Below are 20,941 nucleotides of genomic sequence, written 5' to 3'. Positions count from 1 at the left end.
TAATCTCACATACTTATTATAATACTTTTTATTTTTATTTTTATTTTTATTTTTATATCTCTTAACAAAACTTCGGCACCTAACTCGTCCCACACCGTTTGGCGTAGACCCACTAATGAGGTGTCAAATCGAACGACCTATTGAGGACACATGTGCTATGACTTTTATAAGCGATCGGGGTACGGTATTTGCCCCAGGGGCAAAAAGCGGCCGAAAAATCCCATAGACTTAACATTGAGACAAACTTTGACGCGTCACAGCTCCAAGCGAGGATTTCAGTAGAAACGTGTGATTTGCCACATTTGAAGAGGCTGGCAGGCTCTGTAAGAGCATACCTCAATATGGGGTAAAAGTTGCACCTCTGGGGGCAGGAGCTGCCCAAAATGCCCCAATTGACTTATAATGGTGTAGGACGGCCCATGAAATGAAAAGGCATAGGGATTTGTATTGAACATACCTCTGGATCACAGTGTCATAGAGACGAGGGGTGGGCTCATTTTACTCAGACAACCAATCAGTCTCTCTGGATCATTGTGAAGCTATCAAGCCACGCCCTAGCAACCATTAAGAGCACCTTAGCAACAAGTCCCATAGACTTCTATTGAAAAAGATCAAAGGGATATCTCCGGATAGAAGTGTCATAGAAACACAAGGGTGGTCTCGTTTCACTCGGGACAGCAAACAGCCAATCATGCATCACTTCAACACTTCCTAGCCCCTCCCTAGCAACCATTGTCGAGCACCTTAACAACCAAAATCCATAGAGGGATATCTTCCATTCTGAATGTCACAGAGGCATGGGAGTTGCTTTATATCATTCATACTGACAAGCAGCCTTTCGAGATTCATGATTGGCAGCTACCAAGCCACTCCCTAGCAACTACACAGAGTACCCTAGCAACCGTTTAGCAGTAACTATATCTCTGCACCAGAAAATCAGAGAGACTTCTGGGTTGATTTATTTCAATCAGGATGGCAAGGACACTTCATAAGTATCACTATGTTAACTGCCTAGCAACCAGATGGGGTTACCCTAGCAACCGAGTAACAAATCACATATCTCTGCATCAGAAAAACGTAGAGACTTCCGGGTTGACTTATTTCAATCAGGATGGCAAGGACACTTCATTAGTATCACTATGGTAACTGCCTAGCAACCAGATGGGCTTACCCTAGCAACCGAGTAACAAATCACATATCTCTGCATGACAAAAACATAGAGACTTCCGGGTTGACTTATTTCAATCAGGATGGCAAGGAGACTTGATAAGTATCACTATGTTAACTGCCTAGCAACCAGATGGGGTTACCCTAGCAACCGAGTAACAAATCACATATCTCTACACCAGAAAATAGTACAGACTTCTGGGTTGATTTATTTCACTCAGGATGGCAAGGAAACTTGATTACTATCACTATGGAAACTGCCTAGCAACCAGATGGGGTTACCCTAGCAACCGAGTAACAAATCACATATCTCTGCACCAGAAAATAGTAGAGACTTACGGGTTGACTTATTTCAATAAGGATGGCAAGGACACTTCATTACTATCACTATGGTAACTGCCTAGCAACCAGATGGGCTTACCCTAGCAACCGAGTAACAAATCACATATCTCTGCATCAGAAAATCGTAGAGACTTCTGGGTTGATTTATTTATGACCATAATTTTTGTTCTTTTCAAGCATGCTATTTGATCGAGTTTTGCCACGGCAAGCACCACTCACATTTTCTTCAGGAAATGTACCTATCTAGTTTTTATTTTTATTTTTATTTTTATATCTTTTAACAAAACTTCGGCACCTAACTCGTCCCGCACCGCTTGGCGTAGACCCACGAATGAGGTGTCAAATCGAACGGCCTATTGAGGACACGTGTGCTATGACTTTTATAAGCGATCGGGGTCCGGTATTTGCCCCAGGGGCAAAAAAGCGGCCGAAAAATCCCATAGACTTAACATTGAGACAAACTTTGACGCGTCACAGCTCCAAGCGAGGATTTCAGTAGAAACGTGTCATTTGCCACATTTGAAGAGGCTGGCAGGCTCTGTAAGAGCATACCTCAATATGGGGTAAAAGTTGCACCCCTGGGGGCAGGAGCTGCCCAAAAATGCCCCAATTGACTTATAATGGTGTAGGACGGCCCATGAAATGAAAAGGCATAGGGATTTGTATTGAACATAGCTCTGGATCACAGTGTCATAGAGACGAGGGGGTGGGCTCATTTTACTCAGACGACCAATCAGTCTCTCAGGATCATTGTGAAGCTATCAAGCCACGCCCTAGCAACCATTAAGAGCACCTTAGCAACAAGTCCCATAGACTTCTATTGAAACAGATCAAAGGGATATCTCCGGATAGAAGTGTCATAGAAACACAAGGGTGGTCTCGTTTGACTCGGGACAGCAAACAGCCAATCATGCATCAAATCAACACTTCCTAGCCCCTCCCTAGCAACCATTGTCGAGCACCTTAACAACCAAAATCCATAGAGGGATATCTTCCATTCTGAATGTCACAGAGGCATGGGAGTTGGTTTATATCATTCATACTGACAAGCAGCCTTTGGAGATTCATGATTGGCAGCTGCCAAGCCACTCCCTAGCAACTAAACAGAGTACCCTAGCAACCGCTTAGCAGTAACTATATCTCTGCACCAGAAAATCAGAGAGACTTCTGGGTTGATTTATTTCAATCAGGATGGCAAGGACACTTGATTAGTATCACTATGGTAACTGCCTAGCAACCAGATGGGGTTACCCTAGCAACCGAGTAAGAAATCACATATCTCTGCACCAGAAAACACTACAGACTTCCGGGTTGACTTATTTCACTCAGGATGGAAAGGAGCCATGTGTTGTATTACCTTGGTAACTGCATAGCAACCACTTGGGCTTACCCTAGCAACCGAGTAACAAATCACATATTTCTGCACCAGAAAATCAGTACAGACTTCTGGTTTGATTTATTTATGACCACTAATTTTCTGTTCTTTTCAAGTTATAGCATGCTGTTTGATCGTAGCTTTTGCCACCGACAAGCACCACTCACATTTTCTTCAGGAAATGTACCTATCTAGTTTTTATTTTTATATCTCCGTACAAAAGTTCGGCACCTAACTCGTCCCGCACCGTTTGGCGTAGACCCACGAATGAGGTATCAAATCGAACGGCCTATTGAGGACACGTGTGCTATGACTTTTATAAGCTGATCGGAGTACGGTATTTGCCCCAGGGGCAAAAAAGTGGCCGCAAAATCCCATAGACTTAACATTGCGAGAAACTTTGACGAGTCACAGCTCCGAGCGAGAATTTCGCAGAAATGTGTGATTTGCAACATTTGAAGAGGCTGGCAGGCTCTGTAAGAGCATACCTCAATATGGGGTAAAAGTTGCACCCCTGGGGGGCAGGAGCAGCCCAAAGTTGCCCCAATTGACTTACAATGGTGTAGGACGGACCATGAAATAGGGATTTTGTATTGAACATAGCTCTGGATCACAGTGTCGTAGAGACAAGGGGCTGGGCTCATTTTACTCAGACGACCAATCAGTCTCTCAGGATCATTGTGAAGCTATCAAGCCACGCCCTAACAACAATTTAAAGCACCTTAGCAACAAGTCCCATAGACTTCTAATGAAAGACATCAAAGGGATATCTCCGGATAGAAGTGTCATAGAAACACAAGGGTGGTCTCGTTTGACTCGGGGCAGCAAACAGCCAATCATGAATCACCTCAACACTTCCTAGCCCCTCCCTAGCAACCATTGTCGAGCACCTTAGCAACCAAAATCCATACAGGCATATCTTCGATTCTGAATGTCACAGAGGCATGGGAGTTGGTTTATATCACTCATACTGACAAGCAGCCTTTGAAGTTTCATGATTGGCAGCTGCCAAGCCACTCCCTAGCAACTAAACAGAGTACCCTAGCAACCGTTTAGCTACAACTATATCTCTGCACCAGAAAATCAGAGAGACTTCTGGGTTGATTTATTCCAATCAGGATGGCAAGGACACTTCATAAGTATCACTACGGTAACTGCCTATCAACCACATGGGGTTACCCTAGCAACAAGAGTAACAAATCACATATCTCTGCATCGGAAAACGTAGAGACTTCCGGGTTGACTTATTTCAGCTCGGGATGGAAAGGAGCACGTATTGTATTACCTTGGTAACTGCATAGCAACCACACGGGCTTACCCTAGCAACCGAGTAACAAATCACATATTTCTGCACCAGAAAATCGTACAGACTTCTGGGTTGATTTATTTCAACCAGGATGGCAAGGAGACTTCATTAGTATCACTATGGTAACTGCCTAGCAACCAGATGGGGTTACCCTAGCAACCGAGTAACAAATCACATATTTCTGCACCAGAAAATCGTACAGACTTCTGGGTTGGTTTATTTCAATCAGGATGGCAAAGACACTTGATTATAATCACTATGGTAACTGCCTAGCAACAAGGAGGGGTTACCCTAGCAACCAAATAACAAATCACATATCTCTGGATCAGAACATCGTAGAGACTTCCTGGTTGACTGATTTTACTCAGGATAGCAAGGAGACTTGATAAATATCACTATGGTAACTGCCTAGCAACCAGATGGGGTACCCTAGCAACCGAGTAAAAAAAACATATCAGCAGTTATAAAATGCTATTTGACTAGTTTTGCCACGGCAAGCACCACTCACATTTTCTTCAGGAAATGTACATTCTAGTTATTATTATTATTAGTGGTGCTTGCAAAGCATCACTATTGTAATCTCACATATTTTTCTTCTTATTATTATATCTCCGTACAAAATTTCGGCACCTAACTCGTCCCGCACCGTTTGGCGTAGACCCACGAATGAGGTGTCAAATCGAACGGCCTATTGAGGACACGTGTGCTATGACTTTTATAAGCTATCGGGGGTACGGTGTTTGCCCCAGGGGCAAAAAACGGCCGAAAAATCCCATAGACTTAACATTGCGTCAAACTATGACGCGTCACAGCTCCGAGTGAGGATTTCGCAGAAACGTGTGATTTGCCACATTTGAAGAGGCTGGCAGGCTCTGTAAGAGCATACCTCAATATTGGGTAAATGTTGCACCCCTGGGGGGCAGGAGCTGCCCAAATTTGCCCCCATTGACTTACAATGGTGTAGGACGGCCCATGAAATTAAATTTCATAGGGATTTTATATTGATCATAGCTCTGGATCACAGTGTCATAGAGACAAGGGGGAGGCTCATTTCACTCAGACGACCAATCAGTCTCTCAGGATCATTGTGAAGCTATCAAGCCACGCCCTAGCAACAATTTAAAGCACCTTAGCAACAAGTCCCATAGACTTCTAATGAAAGACTTCAAAGGGATATGTCCGGATAGAAGTGTCATAGAAACACCAGGGTGGTCTCGTTTGACTCGGGGCAGCAAACAGCCAATCATGAATCACCTGAACACTTCCTAGCCCCTCCCTAGCAACCATTGTCGAGCACCTTAGCAACCAAAATCCATAGAGGGATATCTTCCATTCTGAATGTCACAGAGGCATGGGAGTTGGTTTATATCATTCATACTGACAAGCAGCCTTTGGAGATTCATGATTGGCAGCTGCCAAGCCACACCCTACCAACTTAACAGAGTACCCTAGCAACCGAGTAACAAATCAAATATTTCTGCACCAGAAAATAGTACAGACTTCTGGGTTGATTTATTTCAACCAGGATGGCAAAGAGACTTCATTAGTATCACTATGGTAACTGCCTAGCAACCAGATGGGGTTACCCTAGCAACCGAGCAACAAATCACATATCTCTGCACCAGAAAACAGTACAGACTTCCGGGTTGACTTATTTCACTCAGGATGGAAAGGAGCCATGTGCTGTATTACCTTGGTAACTGCATAGCAACCACATGGGCTTACCCTAGCAACCGAGTAACAAATCACATATTTCTGCACCAGAAAATCGTACAGACTTCTGGGTTGATTTATTTATGACCATAATTTATCTTCTTTTCAAGTTACAACATGCTGTTTGACAAGTTTTGCCACGGCAAGCACCACTCACATTTTCTTCAGGAAATGTACCTATCTAGTTTTTATTTTTATATCTCTTAACAAAACTTCGGCACCTAACTCGTCCCGCACCGTTTGGCGTAGACCCACGAATGAGGTGTCAAATCGAACGGCCTATTGAGGACACATGTGCTATGACTTTTATAAGTGATCGGGGGTACGGTATTTGCCCCAGGGGCAAAAAGCGGCCGTAAAATCCCATAAACTTAACATTGAGACAAATTTTGACGCGTCACAGCTCCGAGCGAGGATTTCGCAGAAACGTGTGATTTGCCACATTTGAAGAGGCTGGCAGGCTCTGTAAGAGCATACCTCAATATGGGGTAAAAGTTGCACCCCTGGGGGGCAGGAGCTGCCCAAAGTAGCCCCCATTGACTTACAATGGTGTAGGACGGCCCATGAAATAGGGATTTTTTATTAAACATAGCTCTGGATCACAGTGTCATAGAGACAAGGGGCCTGCCTCATTTTACTCAGATGACCAATCAGTCTCTCAGGATCATTGCAAAGCTATCAAGCCACGCCCTAGCAACCATTTAGAGCACCTTAGCAACAAGTCCCATAGACTTCTATTGAAACAGATCAAAGGGATATCTCCGGATAAAAGTGTCATAGAAACACAAGGGTGGTCTCGTTTGACTCGGGGCAGCAAACAGCCAATCATGAATCATGTCAACACTTCCTAGCCCCTCCCTAGCAACCACTGTCGAGCACCTTAACAACCAAAATCCATAGAGGGATATCTTCCATTCTGAATGTCACAGAGGCATGGGAGTTGGTTTATGTCATTCATACTGACAAGCAGCCTTTGGAGTTTCATGATTGGCAGCTGCCAAGCCACTCCCTAGCAACTAAACAGAGTACCTTAGCAACCGTTTAGCAGTAACTATATCTCTGCACCAGGAAATCAGAGAGACTTCTGGCTTGATTTATTTCAATCAGGATGGCAAAGAGACTTCATAAGTATCACTATGGTAACAACTTAGCAACCAGATGGGGTTACCCTAGCAACAGAGTAACAAATCACATATCTCTGCCCCAGAAAAGCGTACAGACTTCCGGGTGGATTTATTTCAACCAGGATGGCAAGGAGACTTCATTAGTATCACTATGGTAACTGCCTAGCAACCAGATGGGGTTACTCTAGCAACCGAGTAACAAATCACATATCTCTGCCCCACAAAACAGTACAGACTTCCGGGTTGACTTATTTTACTCAGGATGGCAAGGAGACTTCATTAGTATCACTATGGTAACTGCCTAGCAACCATATGGGGTTACCCTAGCAACCAAGTAACAAATCACATATCTCTGGATCAGAACATCATAGAGACTTCCTGGTTGACTGATTTTGCTCTGGATGGCAAGGAGACTTGATAAGTATCACTATGGTAACTGCCTAGCAACCAGATGGGGGTTACCCTAGCAACCGAGCAACAAATAACATATCTCTGCCCCAGAAAAGAGTACAGACTTCGGGTTGATTTATTTCAACCAGGATGGCAAGGACACTTCATTAGTATCAATATGGTACAAAAATTATGGTACTAAAATTCCATTCTGAATGTCACAGAGGCATGGGAGTTGGTTTATATCATTCATACTAACAAGCAGCCTTTGGGGTTTCATGATTGGCAGCTGTCAAGCCACTCCCTAGCAACTAAACAGAGTACCCTAGCAACCGCTTAGCAATAACAATATCTCTGCACCAGAAAATCAGAGAGACTTCCGGGTTCATTTATTTCAATCAGGATGGCAAGGAGACTTGATAAGTATCACTATGGTAACTGCCTAGCTCACCACATGGGGTTACCCTAGCAACCGAGTAACAAATCACATATCTCTGCACCAGAAAATCAAAGAGATTTCTGGGTTGATTTATTTCAATCAGGATGGCAAGTTGACTTCATTAGTATCACTATGGTAACTGCCTAGCAACCAGATGGGGTTACCCTAGCAACCGAGTAACAAATCACATATCTCTGCCCCAGAAAATAGTAGAGACTTCGGGTTGACTTATTTCAATCAGGATGGCAAGGAGACTTGATTAGTATCACTATGGTAACTGCCTAGCAACCAGATGGAGTTACCCTAGCAACCGAAGTAACATCACATATCTCTGCACCAGAAAATAGTAGAGACTTCCGGGTTGACTTATTTCAATCAGGATGGCAAGGAGACTTCATTACTATCACTATGGTAACTGCCTAGCAACCAGATGGGGTTACCCTAGCAACCGAGTAACAAATCACATATCTTTGCACCAGAAATTAGTACAGACTTCGGGTTGACTTATTTTACTCAGGATGGCAAGGACACTTGATTAGTATCACTATGGTAACTGCCTAGCAACCATATGGGGTTACCCTAGCAACCAAGTAACAAATCACATATCTCTGGATCAGAACATCATAGAGACTTCCTGGTTGACTGATTTTGCTCTGGATGGCAAGGAGACTTGATAAGTATCACTATGGTAACTGCCTAGCAACCAGATGGGGGTTACCCTAGCAACCGAGCAACAAATAACATATCTCTGCCCCAGAAAAGAGTACAGACTTCCGGGTTGATTTATTTCAACCAGGATGGCAAGGACACTTCATTAGTATCAATATGGTACAAAAATTATGGTACTAAAATTCCATTCTGAATGTCACAGAGGCATGGGAGTTGGTTTATATCATTCATACTGACAAGCAGCCTTTGGGGTTTCATGATTGGCAGCTGTCAAGCCACTCCCTAGCAACTAAACAGAGTACCCTAGCAACCGCTTAGCAATAACAATATCTCTGCACCAGAAAATCAGAGAGACTTCGGGTTCATTTATTTCAATCAGGATGGCAAGGAGACTTGATAAGTATCACTATGGTAACTGCCTAGCTCACCACATGGGGTTACCCTAGCAACCGAGTAACAAATCACATATCTCTGCCCCAGAAAATAGTAGAGACTTCCGGGTTGACTTATTTCAATCAGGATGGCAAGGAGACTTGATTAGTATCACTATGGTAACTGCCTAGCAACCAGATGGAGTTACCCTAGCAACCGAGTAACAAATCACATATCTCTGCACCAGAAAATAGTAGAGACTTCCGGGTTGACTTATTTCAATCAGGATGGCAAGGAGACTTCATTACTATCACTATGGTAACTGCCTAGCAACCAGATGGGGTTACCCTAGCAACCGAGTTACAAATCACATAACTCTGCACCAGAAAATTGTAGAGACTTTTGGGTTGACTTATTTCACTCAGGATGGCAAGGACACTTGATTAGTATCACTATGGTAACTGCCTAGCAACCAGATTGGGTTACCCTAGCAACCGAGTAACAAATCACATATCTTTGCACCAGAAATTAGTACAGACTTCCGGGTTGACTTATTTTACTCAGGATGGCAAGGACACTTGATTAGTATCACTATGGTAACTGCCTAGCAACCATATGGGGTTACCCTAGCAACAAGAGTAACAAATCACATATCTCTGCATCGGAAAAACGTAGAGACTTCCGGGTTGACTTATTTCGCTCGGGATGGAAAGGAGCCGCGTATTGTATTACCTTGGTAACTGCATAGCAACCAGATGGGGTTACCCTAGCAACTGAGTAACAAATAACATATCTCTGCCCCAGAAAAGAGTACAGACTTCCGGGTTGATTTATTTCAACCAGGATGGCAAGGACACTTCATTAGTATCACTATGGTAACTGCCTAGCAACCATATGGGGTTACCCTAGCAACCAAGTAACAAATCACATATCTCTGGATCAGAACATCATAGAGACTTCCTGGTTGACTGATTTTGCTCTGGATGGCAAGGAGACTTGATAAGTATCACTATGGTAACTGCCTAGCAACCAGATGGGGGTTACCCTAGCAACCGAGCAACAAATAACATATCTCTGCCCCAGAAAAGAGTACAGACTTCCGGGTTGATTTATTTCAACCAGGATGGCAAGGACACTTCATTAGTATCAATATGGTACAAAAATTATGGTACTAAAATTCCATTCTGAATGTCACAGAGGCATGGGAGTTGGTTTATATCATTCATACTAACAAGCAGCCTTTGGGGTTTCATGATTGGCAGCTGTCAAGCCACTCCCTAGCAACTAAACAGAGTACCCTAGCAACCGTTTAGCAATAACAATATCTCTGCACCAGAAAATCAGAGAGACTTCGGGTTCATTTATTTCAATCAGGATGGCAAGGAGACTTGATAAGTATCACTATGGTAACTGCCTAGCTCACCACATGGGGTTACCCTAGCAACCGAGTAACAAATCACATATCTCTGCACCAGAAAATCAAAGAGATTTCTGGGTTGATTTATTTCAATCAGGATGGCAAGTTGACTTCATTAGTATCACTATGGTAACTGCCTAGCAACCAGATGGGGTTACCCTAGCAACCGAGTAAGAAATCACATATCTCTGCCCCAGAAAATAGTAGAGACTTCCGGGTTGACTTATTTCAATCAGGATGGCAAGGAGACTTGATTAGTATCACTATGGTAACTGCCTAGCAACCAGATGGAGTTACCCTAGCAACCGAGTAACATCACATATCTCTGCACCAGAAAATAGTAGAGACTTCCGGGTTGACTTATTTCAATCAGGATGGCAAGGAGACTTCATTACTATCACTATGGTAACTGCCTAGCAACCAGATGGGGTTACCCTAGCAACCGAGTAACAAATCACATATCTTTGCACCAGAAATTAGTACAGACTTCCGGGTTGACTTATTTTACTCAGGATGGCAAGGACACTTGATTAGTATCACTATGGTAACTGCCTAGCAACCATATGGGGTTACCCTAGCAACCAAGTAACAAATCACATATCTCTGGATCAGAACATCATAGAGACTTCCTGGTTGACTGATTTTGCTCTGGATGGCAAGGAGACTTGATAAGTATCACTATGGTAACTGCCTAGCAACCAGATGGGGGTTACCCTAGCAACCGAGCAACAAATAACATATCTCTGCCCCAGAAAAGAGTACAGACTTCCGGGTTGATTTATTTCAACCAGGATGGCAAGGACACTTCATTAGTATCAATATGGTACAAAAATTATGGTACTAAAATTCCATTCTGAATGTCACAGAGGCATGGGAGTTGGTTTATATCATTCATACTGACAAGCAGCCTTTGGGGTTTCATGATTGGCAGCTGTCAAGCCACTCCCTAGCAACTAAACAGAGTACCCTAGCAACCGTTTAGCAATAACAATATCTCTGCACCAGAAAATCAGAGAGACTTCCGGGTTCATTTATTTCAATCAGGATGGCAAGGAGACTTGATAAGTATCACTATGGTAACTGCCTAGCTCACCACATGGGGTTACCCTAGCAACCGAGTAACAAATCACATATCTCTGCCCCAGAAAATAGTAGAGACTTCCGGGTTGACTTATTTCAATCAGGATGGCAAGGAGACTTGATTAGTATCACTATGGTAACTGCCTAGCAACCAGATGGAGTTACCCTAGCAACCGAGTAACAAATCACATATCTCTGCACCAGAAAATAGTAGAGACTTCCGGGTTGACTTATTTCAATCAGGATGGCAAGGAGACTTCATTACTATCACTATGGTAACTGCCTAGCAACCAGATGGGGTTACCCTAGCAACCGAAGTTACAAATCACATAACTCTGCACCAGAAAATTGTAGAGACATTTGGGTTGACTTATTTCACTCAGGATGGCAAGGACACTTGATTAGTATCACTATGGTAACTGCCTAGCAACCAGATTGGGTTACCCTAGCAACCGAGTAACAAATCACATATCTTTGCACCAGAAATTAGTACAGACTTCCGGGTTGACTTATTTTACTCAGGATGGCAAGGACACTTGATTAGTATCACTATGGTAACTGCCTAGCAACCATATGGGGTTACCCTAGCAACCAAGTAACAAATCACATATCTCTGGATCAGAACATCGTAGAGACTTCCTGGTTGACTGATTTTGCTCTGGATGGCAAGGAGACTTGATAAGTATCACTATGGTAACTGCCTAGCAACCAGATGGGGGTTACCCTAGCAACCGAAAGCAACAAATAACATATCTCTGCCCCAGAAAAGAGTACAGACTTCCGGGTTGATTTATTTCAACCAGGATGGCAAGGACACTTCATTAGTAACAATATGGTACAAAAATTATGGTACTAAAATTCCATTCTGAATGTCACAGAGGCATGGGAGTTGGTTTATATCATTCATACTGACAAGCAGCCTTTGGGGTTTCATGATTGGCAGCTGTCAAGCCACTCCCTAGCAACTAAACAGAGTACCCTAGCAACCGTTTAGCAATAACAATATCTCTGCACCAGAAAATCAGAGAGATTTCTGGGTTGATTTATTTCAATCAGGATGGCAAGTTGACTTCATTAGTATCACTATGGTAACTGCCTAGCAACCAGATGGGGTTACCCTAGCAACCGAGTAACAAATCACATATCTCTGCCCCAGAAAATAGTAGAGACTTCCGGGTTGACTTATTTCAATCAGGATGGCAAGGAGACTTGATTAGTATCACTATGGTAACTGCCTAGCAACCAGATGGAGTTACCCTAGCAACCGAGTAACAAATCACATATCTCTGCACCAGAAAATAGTAGAGACTTCCGGGTTGACTTATTTCAATCAGGATGGCAAGGAGACTTCATTACTATCACTATGGTAACTGCCTAGCAACCAGATGGGGTTACCCTAGCAACCGAGTTACAAATCACATAACTCTGCACCAGAAAATTGTAGAGACTTTTGGGTTGACTTATTTCACTCAGGATGGCAAGGACACTTGATTAGTATCACTATGGTAACTGCCTAGCAACCAGATTGGGTTACCCTAGCAACCGAGTAACAAATCACATATCTTTGCACCAGAAATTAGTACAGACTTCCGGGTTGACTTATTTTACTCAGGATGGCAAGGACACTTGATTAGTATCACTATGGTAACTGCCTAGCAACCATATGGGGTTACCCTAGCAACCAAGTAACAAATCACATATCTCTGGATCAGAACATCATAGAGACTTCCTGGTTGACTGATTTTGCTCTGGATGGCAAGGAGACTTGATAAGTATCACTATGGTAACTGCCTAGCAACCAGATGGGGGTTACCCTAGCAACCGAGCAACAAATAACATATCTCTGCCCCAGAAAAGAGTACAGACTTCCGGGTTGATTTATTTCAACCAGGATGGCAAGGACACTTCATTAGTATCAATATGGTACAAAAATTATGGTACTAAAATTCCATTCTGAATGTCACAGAGGCATGGGAGTTGGTTTATATCATTCATACTGACAAGCAGCCTTTGGGGTTTCATGATTGGCAGCTGTCAAGCCACTCCCTAGCAACTAAACAGAGTACCCTAGCAACCGCTTAGCAATAACAATATCTCTGCACCAGAAAATCAGAGAGACTTCCGGGTTCATTTATTTCAATCAGGATGGCAAGGAGACTTGATAAGTATCACTATGGTAACTGCCTAGCTCACCACATGGGGTTACCCTAGCAACCGAGTAACAAATCACATATCTCTGCCCCAGAAAATAGTAGAGACTTCCGGGTTGACTTATTTCAATCAGGATGGCAAGGAGACTTGATTAGTATCACTATGGTAACTGCCTAGCAACCAGATGGAGTTACCCTAGCAACCGAGTAACAAATCACATATCTCTGCACCAGAAAATAGTAGAGACTTCCGGGTTGACTTATTTCAATCAGGATGGCAAGGAGACTTCATTACTATCACTATGGTAACTGCCTAGCAACCAGATGGGGTTACCCTAGCAACCGAGTTACAAATCACATAACTCTGCACCAGAAAATTGTAGAGACTTTTGGGTTGACTTATTTCACTCAGGATGGCAAGGACACTTGATTAGTATCACTATGGTAACTGCCTAGCAACCAGATTGGGTTACCCTAGCAACCGAGTAACAAATCACATATCTTTGCACCAGAAATTAGTACAGACTTCGGGTTGACTTATTTTACTCAGGATGGCAAGGACACTTGATTAGTATCACTATGGTAACTGCCTAGCAACCATATGGGGTTACCCTAGCAACCAAGTAACAAATCACATATCTCTGGATCAGAACATCGTAGAGACTTCCTGGTTGACTGATTTTGCTCTGGATGGCAAGGAGACTTGATAAGTATCACTATGGTAACTGCCTAGCAACCAGATGGGGGTTACCCTAGCAACCGAGCAACAAATAACATATCTCTGCCCCAGAAAAGAGTACAGACTTCTGGGTTGATTTATTTCAACCAGGATGGCAAGGACACTTCATTAGTAACAATATGGTACAAAAATTATGGTACTAAAATTCCATTCTGAATGTCACAGAGGCATGGGAGTTGGTTTATATCATTCATACTGACAAGCAGCCTTTGGGGTTTCATGATTGGCAGCTGTCAAGCCACTCCCTAGCAACTAAACAGAGTACCCTAGCAACCGTTTAGCAATAACAATATCTCTGCACCAGAAAATCAGAGAGACTTCCGGGTTCATTTATTTCAATCAGGATGGCAAGGAGACTTGATAAGTATCACTATGGTAACTGCCTAGCTCACCACATGGGGTTACCCTAGCAACCGAGTAACAAATCACATATCTCTGCACCAGAAAATCAAAGAGATTTCTGGGTTGATTTATTTCAATCAGGATGGCAAGTTGACTTCATTAGTATCACTATGGTAACTGCCTAGCAACCAGATGGGGTTACCCTAGCAACCGAGTAACAAATCACATATCTCTGCCCCAGAAAATAGTAGAGACTTCCGGGTTGACTTATTTCAATCAGGATGGCAAGGAGACTTGATTAGTATCACTATGGTAACTGCCTAGCAACCAGATGGAGTTACCCTAGCAACCGAGTAACAATCACATATCTCTGCACCAGAAAATAGTAGAGACTTCCGGGTTGACTTATTTCAATCAGGATGGCAAGGAGACTTCATTACTATCACTATGGTAACTGCCTAGCAACCAGATGGGGTTACCCTAGCAACCGAGTTACAAATCACATAACTCTGCACCAGAAAATTGTAGAGACTTTTGGGTTGACTTATTTCACTCAGGATGGCAAGGACACTTGATTAGTATCACTATGGTAACTGCCTAGCAACCAGATTGGGTTACCCTAGCAACCGAGTAACAAATCACATATCTTTGCACCAGAAATTAGTAGAGAATTCCGGTTTGACTTATTTCACTCAGGATGGCAAGGACACTTGATTAGTATCACTATGGTAACTGCCTAGCAACCAGATGGGGTTACCCTAGCAACCAAGTAACAAATCACATATCTCTGCACCAGAAAATAGTACAGACTTCTGGGTTGATTTGTTTCACTCAGGATGGCAAGGACACTTGATTAGTATCACTATGGTAACTGCCTAGCAACCAGATGGGGTTACCCTAGCAACCGAGTAACAAATCACATATCTCTGCACCAGAAAATAGTACAGATTTCTGGGTTGACTTATTTCAATCAGGATGTCAAGGAGACTTCATTAGTATCACTATGGTAACTGCCTAGCAACCAGATGGGGTTACCCTAGCAACCAAGTAACAAATCACATATCTCTGCACCAGAAAATAGTAGAGATTTCTGGGTTGACTTATTTCACTCAGGATGGAAAGGAGCCATGTATTGTATTACCTTGGTAACTGCATAGCAACCACATGGGCTTACCCTAGCAACCGAGTAACAAATCAAATATTTCTGCACCAGAAAATCGTACAGATTTCTGGGTTGATTTATTTATGACCATAATTATATAAAAAATATCTCTCTCTCTCTGTCTATCTATCTGACAGTAAATATCTATCTCTCTATATGTCTAAGGGTAAATATCTATCTATCTGAGTGTCTATCTATCTATCTAGCAACTAAGTTAAACTTTAACACTACACTGTAGAACTGGCTCATTAGAGTCATTCATTTGGGAATCAGACTAAACTGGTCACACTGTAAGTTTCACATTTTAGATTCAAAAGAACTGGCTCATTAGAGTCATTAATTTGGGAATCAGACTACACTGGTCACACTGTATGTTTCACATTTTAGATTCAAAAGAACTGGCTCATTAGAGTCATTAATGTTGTAATCAGATTACACTGGTCACACTGTATGTTTCACACTGTAGATTCAAAAGAACCGGGTCATTAGAGTCATTAATGTTGTAATCAGATTACACTGGTCACACTGTATGTTTCACACTGTAGATTCAAAAGAACTGGCTCATTAGAGTCATTAATTTGGGAATCAGACTACACTGGTCACACTGTATGTTTCACACTGTAGATTCAAAAGAACTGGCTCATTAGAGTCATTAATGTTGTAATCAGACTACACTGGTCACACTGTATGTTTCACACTGTAGATTCAAAAGAACCGGCTCATTAGAGTCATTAATGTTGTAAACAGATTACACTGGTCACACTGTATGTTTCACACTGTGGATTCAAAAGAACTGGCTCATTCCCAGATAGCAAAAAATGTCCGCACGGCTTCTTTTTGCCGCCGTCCCCAAGCTGTCGGCTATAGGTGCGTCCCACTGGCGGGGATGAAGCGTTTGCCGCCGAATTCGTCACTCCCATTTCTTGCGAGATGCCGCCGGCGGTCAGACGGCGGGCCGCCCGCTTCATTTTCTCTGGCGGTTGCCTCGCGGCAATCGACCGCGGCCGGCCGGCGGCAAGCCGCTTTGAAATAGCCTACAAGGACAGCTTAGACTCTCAAAATCGACCAGCCATGTTGGCTATTATTATTTTTTGCTCCAAAGCCATTAGGGTTTATAACAGATTCTTGACTCCTGATTCCATGATAAGGTAAGGTTTAGGAAATGACATTTAAATTACTTTGAAACTCTGAAGCGATTATACAGTAATATATGTAAAATATATTGAATTATTTATGCACCAGTGAAAATTGTTTACATTTCTTTGATTGATGCACATTGAGACATGGAATAAACCAAAAATAATTCCTTTTTGTAAAACTTACTTGGCAATAAATATCTTTCTGATTAGGTTTTAAAATAGATATTTAATACAGGGTATGAACAATTTAGCGGAATAAATTGATGAAGTTAGACTTTTCACCAATGCCTGTATCAGTGAACAGTGAAAGACATCTGCAACATGGCCAAAATATCGGGTATACTTTAATTATTTTGTATTAATTTGCAACCATGGTGATATCTATCATAAACATGAAAATCCCTGTTTTGACGTGAAGGTTAAACTCAATGAAAAAGCAAAATTATCCTCTGGTTTCACAGTTGCGCAGAAATTTCGTTTATGTCTACATTTTTTCCAACCTCGATTTTTTTTGTTATTTTACCTTTTACAGGTTTTGCAATTATGACCTGTACAAATGTTTAAGAAAGTGTTAAAGTCCCTGTAAAGGCAATAAAAAAAATCTAAACGCATTATAAATGTTAAAAATGTATTGCTAAAACACATGACAAAGACTGAACTGTGAAGTTCCGCTGTCGCCATATCTGTTTCCGGTTTACTTGCGCGTCAGCCCAAAATGTCTTTTTACTCGATGTCTCCAGAATCTTCCGAAAATACGCGTCAGCGATGTTCATCGCATTGTTGATGCCTGGTCCCCTGCTCCGACAAGCAAGAGGGACAAGGGCTTTAAACTCTACATATCGAAGTTATCTGCGCAACTACAAGGGTAAGTATTTTAATCTAATGTGGTGTGCCGGCAGATAGCGGCTAAGCTAGTTCGCCACGTGTTCATTTTTAATGTAACGTTAGTATAGAAGCTTGTTTTTTCTTAGTTTTAAAGCAGACTGTTTGTTAATTTTTGTGATAATTGTGATATCAATTATATTAACTTGGTCTCCTCTCAGTTTCTAATAAAGATCAGGACACCGGTGAAGTCACTGTCAGGGCATTGTGTTACAGGTCCATGAGAAAATCAGAATCAGAATCAGCTTTATTGCCAAGTATGCTTACACATACAAGGAATTTGTCTAGGTGACAGGAGCTACCAGTCAACAACAATACAAACAATACCAAAAAACAGCAGCAAGACATAGGTAATTAAAAACAAAAAAGAACACAAAATAAATAATTATACATATACGTACATACACTCACCTTCATACATACCCACATACACACACGTAGTGCAAATCTAATACAATCTGTATATAAAGAACAAAAAACAGTATATTATGTGCAAAGCAATGTAAGTAAAAGCAGATAAACCTCACAGTTTGAGTGTATGGTGAAGCTAGAATGAATAAGACCGCAGTTATAGGCTTGTTACTTTAATAGCCCGATGTTCCTGGGGACTCGGCTAAGGTTATTCATGTTTAATGTAACTCAAATCAAATGAAAACAGTTATTGTAGGCAGGTAAGTTTCCCTAGCTGGTCCCCTCTGTGTAAAATGCGTTCTTATTCAAGTTTTCAACTCAGTCATTCGTTTAAGATGCAATCTTGTGTTATAAGTATTAGGCTATCATGATTAAACAGTGAGCAAGCTATATAAATAAGTATTTAATATAATAAAAGTGTAGAGCAACAACCGAGGGTGTAAGGTAAAGGCTGAATATTGTAGATTTATTACAATATGTTGCATGTTTGAATTAAAATACCTGTGGATATGCAACTTCCCACTAATGAAAGTTTTATTCAAAAGGAGCACACACTCTACAAAGGCCTGACTGGAGATTTGCCTGATCTATCCGTCCTTCAGGTGAGTAGGGAATGATATAACTATAGCAAATTTCACTGTACAGTATGATATATCAACCAAAATCTGTATACCAATATTTCATTTTCTTTTTCCTCCCCTTTTACAAACAAATATTCTGCTTCAAAGAAAAAAAATGAAATTGATGTTATCATAAGGGTTCTTCATTATGAACTTGTATGCCATGCATAACATACTGTGGATAGAAATTACAGGGAAAGTTACTGGTATGATAATTGTGGTTATATTATATTACTATTATATTTAGTGTATTGCTAATCAATATATTGTTACTTCCCAGATGACAGCTGCTCGCTTCAAGAGCAGGTGAAGCAAGTTGGGACAATGTTGAAGACATTTGCTCGCACTGGGCAATCAGGTACAACTTGCAAACAACACCTGTGGTTGTTGGTTTAATTCCCACTGGGGCCACCTGTACATGTAGTAGACCTAGATATAAATGTCATAGTTTAGTAGTTGAAGGACCAGGACTGACTACTTTATTCTTTTATTCTGGGAACCCCTGTAGGTGCAGATCAAACCCTAATGCTGCGACGTCTTGGAATTTGGCGATGTTGTGCGTAGCATGGACGACAAAATGCTATGCTGCAACGTTTCAGTGCCAATGTGTCTGTTGGAGAGTTATCCCTGCCAGGAGATCTGTTACTCCCACCTAGACACCCAGGAAGATTTGGCATTGCTTGACAACAGTTTGAGGCAGGATAAAGAGCTCCAGCAACGATTTGTAAGTGTGCCGATTTCATTTATAACGGTATAGGGTAATCTAAAAAGTAAAATTAAGATCGTACACTGCATATTCTACAGTCTGAATCCACAGCCTGTCACATTTTAAATTTCTGAGAAGCTTCAGAGAAATGTCATTTGTAACATGTTTTTTTTTGTATTTTCAGCTTCGGTTTTTGGCAATCAAATGTGGGAGGGACCTAAAGACAATCGTGTGGCGAATGCTTCAGAGTATCTTCTCTAATCACCTTTCCATCAATACAACCTGGACTGGTGTAGGGGATAAAGCATGTTTTAGAGACATGTTCCTGAAGACCATTGTTCAAAGTAAGTTGGATATTTTTTTTTATATTTAAGTAGATGTGTATGACCTTATGCCATTCAAATGGAATGACAGATCTTTATTTTCTACAGGAGCCATCCGGAAGAACCCGGCAACACAGGATGCCACTGATGAGGCGATCCAGGTTAACGTTACCTGAAAGGAGCATCTGAACATGAAGGTGGAAAAAGGCGCCGCACAGCTGAGAGGGACCCACAGCCGACCCCTTAAACCTAGGCTGACTACTGACACCCCAGCATCACTGACAACTGGAACCCTTTCTTTATCCTGCAGTCAGTAACATCAAGACCCCTAAAAAAGCCTGCTAAAAGTGTCAGACTACACTCACCCAATCCACGCTGTTCACTGTGGAAATTGCTCTTTTTTTTTCTTTTTTTTTCTCGTGACCCTGCTTTGAGGGCTGCTCCTTGGATGAATATGGGATGGTTTGTCCTTTTATACAGGCGCACGAGGATTCACTGAAGATATGCCAATTTGCACTGCCTCATTCTGGAGGTCGGGGAAAACCGGTGATTCTTAGCCCACTACGCCACACAGTCCCCAGCCTCTCCAGACATTCTGATTGGCTGTGTTCTCTACAGCCAGATTTTATGCTGTTAATTCATCCTGTTAATAACATCCATGCTGTTATTCCCACTTGTTGTCATGTGTAAGTTGAATGTCAAAATGTATATTATACCTGTTATCCTGCACATTCCTTGATACCAAAGATCTCAATTATTTCATATACAATTTGCTGCTTATTTCATTGTTACAGTGCTTAACTATTCTATTTTTAAATATAGCTTGTAAATCCTAGATTATACATCTAATACTTGATATTTGCACATTATCTGGTATCAAATATTCTACTTACCGTGACTTTAGTATTGGCTTATTTCATTCCGTCAGTGCTTAACAATTCTATTATAGTTTGTAAATCCTATTTCATACCTCTGATACTTGATATTGCACATTAACTAGTACCAAAAATTATACTTTCATTCCATCACAGTGCTTAACTGTTATTCTATTGTTACATATAGCTTGTAAATCC

The 20,941-nt window shown here is 41.8% G+C and overlaps 1 protein-coding gene across 3 annotated transcripts in view; it reads left to right on the top strand.

Moving 5' to 3' along the window:
• The window catches only part of LOC127618364 (sterile alpha motif domain-containing protein 3-like), a 29,208-nt gene that overhangs the window by 4,186 nt on the left and 4,081 nt on the right, over nucleotides 1–20,941 (top strand). The gene's annotated exons all lie outside the window — the stretch shown is intronic.

This window comes from Xyrauchen texanus, chromosome 25 (genome assembly GCF_025860055.1).
Source record: "Xyrauchen texanus isolate HMW12.3.18 chromosome 25, RBS_HiC_50CHRs, whole genome shotgun sequence".
Classification (NCBI taxonomy): domain Eukaryota; kingdom Metazoa; phylum Chordata; class Actinopteri; order Cypriniformes; family Catostomidae; genus Xyrauchen; species Xyrauchen texanus.
Note: the sequence above shows the minus strand (reverse complement) of the source record. Positions and strands in the feature narration are given on the sequence as shown.